Source organism: Macrobrachium nipponense, chromosome 3 (genome assembly GCF_015104395.2).
Source record: "Macrobrachium nipponense isolate FS-2020 chromosome 3, ASM1510439v2, whole genome shotgun sequence".
Classification (NCBI taxonomy): domain Eukaryota; kingdom Metazoa; phylum Arthropoda; class Malacostraca; order Decapoda; family Palaemonidae; genus Macrobrachium; species Macrobrachium nipponense.
The window spans coordinates 51,160,793-51,170,355 of record NC_087202.1 but is presented as its reverse complement, the minus strand read 5'-3'; positions in this window follow the sequence as shown (position 1 = coordinate 51,170,355).

The window sequence follows — 9,563 nt, the reverse complement described above, 5'->3', positions numbered from 1 at the left end:
GTGAAACATAAAATAAGACATAAATATATATGTTAACAACAGAAATTATGTAAAAAGTTGAAAGTAAGTTATTATATACACATTATACATAAATATATATTAATTACATATATGTTTAATTCACTGAATGTCAGTGTTGCGCTCCTGTCCGCATGTGGTGGTTTTGTTCCACGCGGTTGAAGGGCTGCCTTCTACATGAGGGCAAGGATCGGTCTGCCTCACGTTGGATGTTAAGGTTGGGGCGTTGCATAGCGATGCTGACAGCTTCTGATATCAATAAACGATTGTAGTTGCCTTCCTTGTGTATTATTTTGGTGTCTGTGAGAAGTTCTTGTAAGGATGGTTTTTTTATTGTGGGTATCCACAAAGTGCTGATGAATGGCTCCTTGGTTTCTGTGGGCCTGCATGCGACGTTTGAGTGTAGTGGTTGTGTGTCTGATATAGCATTTTTGGGGGGACTGACATTGGTCGTCAGCACAGACAAACTTGTATACTATATCAGTTTTAACCTCTTTCTCCGTCGATGGGGCCATACTATTTTTCATTACCAATGAGGCCGTAAGGTTTGGTTTGCAGTAAATCCTTGCTGTTATTTTGTTATATGGCGCTAGGGGGGTGGTTCCTCTTCGCAGTATACCAAGGATGGCTTTCCTTTCATCTTCGTGGTGTTTGTTGTATGGTATCTGATGGTATATCACTATTTCTTTGTCTTTGTCTTGTGTGTTGTTCCTCAGGGTCGGGTTATGGAAAGCCTCTAATCTCTTTTTGACAACTTTCTGGATCATGTCATCTGGATAGCCGTTATTTGTGAGCAGCTGTTGAACTCTGTTGATTTCTTCGTTAGTCGCTTTCCACGTGGAACAGTGTGTTATGGCGCGTTTTATGTATGCATTTACCACAGATCGTTTATATGCATCAGGGCATTCTCCTCTAGGATTTAAGCATCTCCCAGCGTCTGTCTTTTTAGTGTATACGGTGGTATTGTATTTGTTGTTCTTTTGGGTCACAAGTACGTCCAAGAAAGGGAGCATCTTCTCATCACTTCTTTCTACCAGTGTCGACCAACATCCTGTGGCCAGAGATGGTGTCCTCGATATATATTATATCTGGGGCGAGACTTTGTTACTGCTGCTGCCAGGGTAGGTGGCCTTGGGTGCTGCCTCCACCATTTTTTGTAGACATGAAGGAGCAGGGGCGCTCATACTTCCTCGCTGAAGGTCCACTCCACCAGGCTCTCCATGTCCAGGTCTTCCGCGTTGGGGATCTGGCTGCAGACCTGGGGTGTAAGGTGGCGGAGGAAGAGCAGTCTAAGAAGGCTTACCTCCTTCCTGTGTCCTTGGTGGTCCACCTCCGGCAGTAGCACCAGGTTGAAGATGTGGCCGGCTCTCTCGGGGACTGGGAGGGGGAAGGCCTGGATGAGATGGGTCTTCAGGCCTTCGTAGGGCAGTGCTCCGGGCTGACTGGCCATCCTTCCCTTGTGAGTCTGTGGAGCCAGAACTGGATCTCCATGCGGTGTAGACAGGCTGTGATGTTCTGTCTGGAGAAGGGTGGCAGTTTGATGGCATGGGGCTCCTACGGCGCGGTGGCGATGTGCAAGGACGTCGATTGGGGCGCGGGTCGGGGCATCGGGGGACCACCTGGGGAGAGCATGGTTCGTACCACAGGTCGGGGTGTCGAAGAACCAGAAGGAACGGTGATGGACAGCTCCCAGTTTCGAGCTGAGTTCTCCATGTCTGCCAGCTCACCCTTGCAGTCGACAGGTGTTGTAAATGGCTGGCCCAACCATGATATAAACGCCAAAACACTCCTGTAGAGGACGTGCTGTTTTGAGTCCGGTAATGGCGTTGTGGTCGACCTCGGATAGGAGCACCAGAGAACCTAGGCTGAGTGCCGTATGGATCCATGAAAGGTTTTCTGGGGTAGGTGGCCTGAGCTGCTACCATCCTAATCTGGGAGGTCACCAGTTGTGAGGACTGGAATCAGATAAGGAGAAAGCTCTAACTAACTTTATTGAACAGAGATAGCTGTATATGAGGCAGCAGTGCAGACGGAAATGTAGTGTCCGTCACAGATACATACAAAAAAGGACAGAGTCCCCCCTGCGATTGTGTTTCTTTGCAGCTGAAAATATACATATATCTTCGTGCAAAGAGTATATTTTTACATGATATATATATCGGCGGATAAGCCGTGAAATGCTCTACATTTATTATATGGTTATTATATGGTGTAAAAAGTATGTACAGAGGAAGGACGGACATTGGGCGAAATCCCATCCTTACAATGAAATGCTGGAATAAAGACGGCTTGCACATCTGTATGTGTCCTCTTCCCTTTATGACTTTTTTTAATAAGGCTGACTACATTCCTACACACACACACACACACACACACACACACACACACACATATATATATATATATATATATATATATATATATATATTATATATATATATATACATATGGTATTTACACACACACATATGTATATAATATAGTATATATATATATATATATATATATATATATATATATATATATATATATTTATATATATATATATATATATATATATCTATATATATATATATATATATATATATATATCTATATATATATTAATATATATATATTTTATATATATTGTATATATATATATATATATATATATATCATATATATATATAATATATATATATATATATATATATATATATATATATATATATATATATATATATATATATATATAATAGTTATATATATGTCTTAAGAGGTGAAAAGAGGGGGAATGGCTAATAATATGTTTAAAGTGTTTTATATAATAATAAAGTCACATAGCTCTACTCGCCTAGAGACAAGGGGTGGTACGCTGCTAGTTCATATTGGAGAAAAAGGTATTTGCTGAACAAGCAACTTGTCTCAGAGGTCGTTCCCCGTTTGTGAGGCATGTGCATTCGTTTGTACGCGTATTACAGGCCTACTGGTTCAGGGTACTTGTGGAAGACGCATTTTTTGTGCAAAAGAGTTAACGGCAAGTGGTTGCTCCGAGTGTCGGGAGAAAAACGCCCATCGAAAAGGTAGGACACGTTCTATAAAAACTTAGAAAAACTGTTACCTTTTGGAAAAGTGTGAAAATACTCTCTTTACGTAAATACTTTGAAAAGAGTGACGTGGGGTGTCTATATAACTATTATCTTTATTGCAGATGGGTCCGATTCCATGGTTGATTAGAAACGGGCTTCTCTAACCTGACTAATACTAGACAATATGACTTTTTGGGGTTTGAGAGTGTAACCTTAGTCAGGAGGGTAGAATGTTATCTTACTGGTTTCTTTATGGGTAGATTTGGGTGTTTATGCCATTATGACTTGTTAATCATTTTGTTCTTTGTTATAACCAATTGCTTTGGGAAGTAAATAATATTTTTTATATTTACGCAGTCTTAATAAGCCTCGTGACATCTTACAGACAGGGCACCGTTGGCAACAGGAAAGATTTCCCAGTTTGTGTAGTTTAGGGAATAAGGGGGGGATACAGTGGTGGCCGCGGTAAAGGCTTTTTATATATTTTTCAAGCTGTAGGTACGCTCCGAAGGGCTGGGTGACCAGTTAGAAATAGGGGTTTCGTTTTTATTTTGATAGGAAAAGGGGTTATTAATCATGTCACAGGCAACTCAGGGTCATTACTGCTGATTCGACAGAGAGAAGCTGTTCCTCAGACAGTCTTCCTCTCCCAAGCCAAGTCAGTTGATTTCTTGAGATTACGGAATAAAGGTGTTAAAAAAAAAAAAAAAAACGGGGGGGAGAAAAAGTTTAGTTTTCGACATATTAAAGTGTCTCGCAGTTCGCGCATGTTTGCGGTGTATGTGAATTCGGTTTACGGTCATATGAAGACGTAAGTGTATTTTCGAGTTTTTTTTCTTTTATTTTATTTTTTTTTCTCTTTATATTTTGTGGATTTTCGTTAACCTTTTGTTCTTGTTCATGTTCCTTGTGTTAGTGTGTGGCGAACTTGCCTGAGTGGGATTTTTGCGGCAAGTCGTGCCAGAGAGAGAGAGAGAGAGAGAGAGAGAGAGAGAGAGAGAGAGAGAGAGAGAGAGAGAGAGAGAGAGGGGCGAGTTAGCTCGGAAACACCTTGCGTTCTTTTTCTTTTCCTGTCCCTTCCTTATTATTATTATTTTTTTTATTGTCATTTTCGTGGGGTTGATTTTGTGATTGGGGACGGGGCACGCTTACCTTTTGTTATTTATTGTTGGGAAAAAAATTTTCTGTTGATTTTTCTTGATTGGTTTTAGTGTATATAAATACATTGATGTTATTGAGATTGGGGAAGTGTAGTGGAAAAAACAGCCTTGGGAAACAAGATAAAATGGCGGATGCTAAACCGACGACGCTACTACATCACGTGACGAACATTTCTGCGGGGGTCAGCCCATTCAAAGGGATTGTGGATGGCGCATTGTCCCAGCCTGTAAATATTTTCATAGAAGGAGTTAATAACTATTTAGCGGGAAAGAATATAGTAGAACGAGTTAGAGGCATTCAGAGAGGCGAAAGCTTGCTAGATTTCAATAAGGGAGACCTCAGTCATAGGTCAAGGAGTTTCCAATTTTCAAAATGTCGTACCTGGACAGACTTGCAAGCATTTTTGAAAACAGCATATGGCTCAAAGGAACACGGAGATATGGTGAGAGACCTTCGCGGTCTTTATAAACTACGGAAAGGCACTAATAGCCTTGTAGAACATAGTTTCAAAAGCTGTTGACGCAGTGGCAGATTGGGTAGGAAAATTGAAAACATCTAAATGGGTTACAGGGGATAATCTCCCTCTAAATAATTTTCATAAACTGATCTATTTTTCCCTGCTATTACACGAGGTACCCGATGCAATAGTGGATAGCTTTGATGAAAAGGTTGAGCCTACCTCAGACGAAGAATTACTTTATACCCAAATAGATAAACACAGGTCTAAATGTCCCACAGTAGATAGCACAATTTTTAATGGGACAGGCCCGAGGGATAGAGTACAGAGAGACATGGAACTTTCTCCTCATCGTCTGTGTGCAAAAGTTGAGTATAACAAAAGATCGATCGATCAAAAGCAACAGCAGTTGCGTTGTTTCAACTGCAATAAACCAGGACATCCAAAGAAATTGTGTAGAGTTAAATATTGTGGAATGTGTAAAAGTACTGATCATTATTGGCAGTCTTGTCCGTCTCAGATACGGAGAGATGCGAGGCCTGCACCTCAAGGTTCTGGTAATTATAATGTGAGAACTTCCCAGGCAGGTCAAACCAGAGGGCAAAGGGATCGGCGAAATTTTTGGAAGCCCGATCAACAAAAAGGGTACAGGTGATTGGTACATGCCATTGTGGTCTCGTGGGGGACGCCCCAGAGCCCAAGCCTATAGTCTATGGAACAGTAGGGGATGTGGATATCCCAATTTTCATAGACACCGGGGCATCAATAAATCTAATTACTATAATTTGTATCAATCTATGTTCTCCAATTACCCTTTGCAGCCCTCTACGGAGACGGTGTGTGATGTGCAAGCCCATAGATTAAACACCCTTGGTTGTGTACAAATAAGGTTTGCTCTCAGTGACAGAGTGTTAACAGAACCTTTTTTGGTAATAAAAGGAATTGCCTTAGGTAATAAAATCTTGTTGGGTCATCCTGCTTGTAGAAAAGACAAGATTTCGATCCATGTGGGTGCTAATGGGATAACAATCGGGAAAAGGAATTACCTCATACCATATGAGGACGTGAATATGTAAGTGTTTACATAATAAAAATATGGAATGTTAGTCCATATATATAAAAGACCAGATTGCTTGCAGGAATGTGATCAGACTAGAGACGCTAAAGATGACGTATACAATAAGTATGTAGGCTAAGTTGACATGCCGTCATCTGTGGTCATTCATTTGTTTTGAAACAGTCCAAGCTCCCTGCTTGAGACAACTACCCCGACCTATAATTCAAACGGCCTACGTGATCTGTAGCGTGTCTCATTTGATTGTGTGTTCGTATGTAACTATGTCATTTGTAAGTATGTTCATATGTTCGAACTACTGTCTATTCCCTCATAACTTGTAACAGAGATGGTAGACAGGGAGAACAGAGTTAGCTATCGTCATTAGAAGACCTGTATCTCTTTACCTAAGCTTTATCATGTAGAGAGAACAGAAGTAGCCATCATCATTGGCAGAAGCGATCAAGCTATCGTTATTAGAAGACTTGTACAATCATACCTGATCTTCATCATGTAAAACTTCAGAAGAATATATCTATTTTTATACTTCGTGTTTTCTACAAGAACCTCCTCACCGAACCATGAGTTTAACACATCGTCGTAATAACCAACAAGATAATACCGACTTCGTAAGTGATCTACAAAACCCCAGACACTCCATTGAAGATGGAAGTGCAATACCAACCGACTTAGCTTAAGATTATCGCAAGTCTAACATTACCTCATAGGGCGCCTTATCATACAAGGCACAAGCCCTAATAAATAGAATGGAGGACATGGAGGTTATTGAAAGAGGAGAGGTGCTCGGTGGTATTAATGGCGGTGATACGAGTGTTATGGGGAAAGGTAATGTTAAAACACACGTGATGATACTAATATGGATGTTATTTCTGAAACTAACAATGCTGGGGATAATACTGAAGGTGGTAATTTGTATGGGGCGGTGGCAAGGGGAGATACTAACCACAAATATAGAGGTGTTTTATTTGAAGATATTATGTTACTACCAGGTTCAAAGGTTATGGTAAAAGTTGAATTGAAGGAAATGAGAAAACCCACAGATGTGTGTGTTATTGAAAACAGCGAAAAGCTCAGAGGAGTTGTTAGCACGGCATCGGTGAACAGTGTATCCAAGAATGGGGTTACGTGGGTGGAGCTATTAAACTGTAATGATACAGCTAGGAGATACCAGAAAAACACATATATTGTAGACTTCCAAGATTGGAATTGTGATAGTGGTTCTGTGGCTATTGTAGAGGGGAAACCTGAGTTTTCGGAGGCAGAAATACAATCAAGGAAACAAACATTTAGTGAACATTTGGCTAATGCGGATTATAGAGAACACGTTGAAGCGATAAGCGGGCTCTTGGCAGAATTTGGGGATACGGTAGCCTTGCAAGGTGATAAATTGGGGTTGACTAATGTGTTAGAGCATAAGGTAAATTTGGAGAGCAACTCAAAACCTATTTATATTCCTGCATATCGCATACCTTTCAAAATCAGAGACCGGTAGAGAAAGAAGTTAATAGATGGGAAGAAGAAGGAATCATTAGACCAATGTGTCTCCTTACAACTTTCCCTTGTTAGCGGTACCTAAGAAAGACGGTTCTTCGGTCCGTGTATGCGTCGATTTTAGACGTTTAAATGAGAAAACGATCCCTGACCGCTACCCAGTCGCGTGCATACCAGATCTTTTTGTCGAAATTGGGGACATAATATTTATAGCTCAATTGATTTGGCGCAAGGTTTCTACAGGTCCTCTCAGCGAGAGTAGCAAGGAATATACCGCCTTTTCAGTGCCCAAGGGACACAGAATTTACGCGAATGCCTTTCGGTTTATCGGGCAGTCCGATGACTTTTACCAGGTTGGTGAACACAGTTTTGCACGGGTTATTGGGCAAAAATGTTTTTGTGTATATGGATGACATCCTGATCACAACGGACACGATTGCGCAACACCTGGAAGTGCTTACAGAAGTACTTAGGAGGCTTAGATTAGCGGGGTTGAAAATCAAGCTAGCCAAGTGTTCGTTCTTGAAAAAGCAGATCACATATCTAGGTCACGTCATATCTAAGGAAGGGGTTAGAGTAAATGATGATAAAGTCAAAGCAATAGCGAATTTTCGCACCCCCAGATCAAAGAAAAAGATTAAGTCATTCCTGGGTATCACCGGTTTCTTCAGGAGGTTCGTAAAAGGGTTTTCTAACATAGCAGCTCCCCTAACTGATGTGTTGCGGGAAGACGTTCAATTTCAATGGAAGGAACCCCAGGCGGAGAGTTTTCAAAAGCTTAAAGATGCGCTAATGAATCCCCCGGTTTTGAAGTTTCCAGATTTTAAGGAACCTTTTACATTAGTGACTGATGCAAGCCAGGAAGGCATAGGTGCATGCCTTATGCAAAAGTTTGATGGGAAATTTCATCCTATAGCTTTTTATAGCAGGAAGTTCAGGGCAAAAGGCAGCAACGAGAAGTCCATGGCCACCATAGATAAGGAAGCCTTTGCAATAGTGTCGAGCTTAGTTCATTTTAAAATGTTACTGATGGGGAATAAAGTAGAAGTCCTTACAGACCACAAACCATTACTCGATCTTTTTAATAAACCCGATTTGGCTCCCAAAAGAGCTCGATGGTTTCTAACTATCAGAGATTTTGATGCAAAGCTCAAATATATAGAGGGCAAATTTAATGTTGTTGCGGATGCTCTCAGCAGGAGTTTTCATGACGCGGAAGGTTTCCAAGTCGTGCAGGTCATTAACGAAGCCATACAATGGGATATACCTCTCATAGAGCTAAGGCAAGATGAAGACGAGGTTTTAGCAGATGCGAAAGCATTTCTGAGAGGGGAATTAGTCAAGAAACGTTATAGCTTGCCTTTTTTGGGTTTGGAGTTAGAAGGAAATCTGTTGGTTAGGAAAATTAAATATAAGTTGAGAACCAGTGAAAGTAAAGGAGATACGACACAGATCGTAATTCCGAAAGTCCTAATTCCAGTGGTTTTAGATATAGTTCATTGCAGGTTCGGTAGTCCTCACTTGGGAATAGAAAAAACTTATGATGAGGTTCGGGCTAAATACATTTGGAAAAATATGGGTAAAGATATGGATAATTTCGTAAGGAACTGTGCGGTGTGCAACGCATGTAAGCCTGCTAGGACAACGTCATGCAAATTAGGATCGTATCCTATACCGAGTAGACCTTTTCAGATATGCGAACAAGTACTTGATAGTGATAATAGATGAACTTACAAGGATAGTAGAAATTTTCCCACTTAAGCATAAAACGGCCGAAGAAGTAGCCAAAGCATTTTTCAATGGTATCGTTTGCAGATATGGTTCACCCGAAGTTCTATTAATCGACAATGGGAGGGAATTTGTGAACAAAACCTTGGAGTGTTTAGCTCAATTCATGGGAATACAGAAAGTAACAATTATTCCATACAGACCCGAGGCTAATGGGTTGTGCGAACGAGCAAACAGGAAAGTGCTCGAAGCGCTCAGAAAAACGGTAGGTGGTAATGATAGAAATTGGGACAGATATATTAACGTTGTTAGACATAGCATTAACACCATGTTGAAAAAGAAACCCACAAATTCAATTTGTAACTTGTTTACTTCTAAGTATTTACATTTAGTTTTACTCCACACTCGAGTACTTTCAGGCCCTTCTTGTGGCCCATTCTCAAGAGATGTTGGGATGTTAGCCTGGTCAAGGCCCAGCAGTCTTCTGGAACTTCTTCTCGTTGTGCTGTCATTTATGCGATGGCTGTTCTGGTTTTCTTGAGAGTTGCCAATCCCCTCTTGT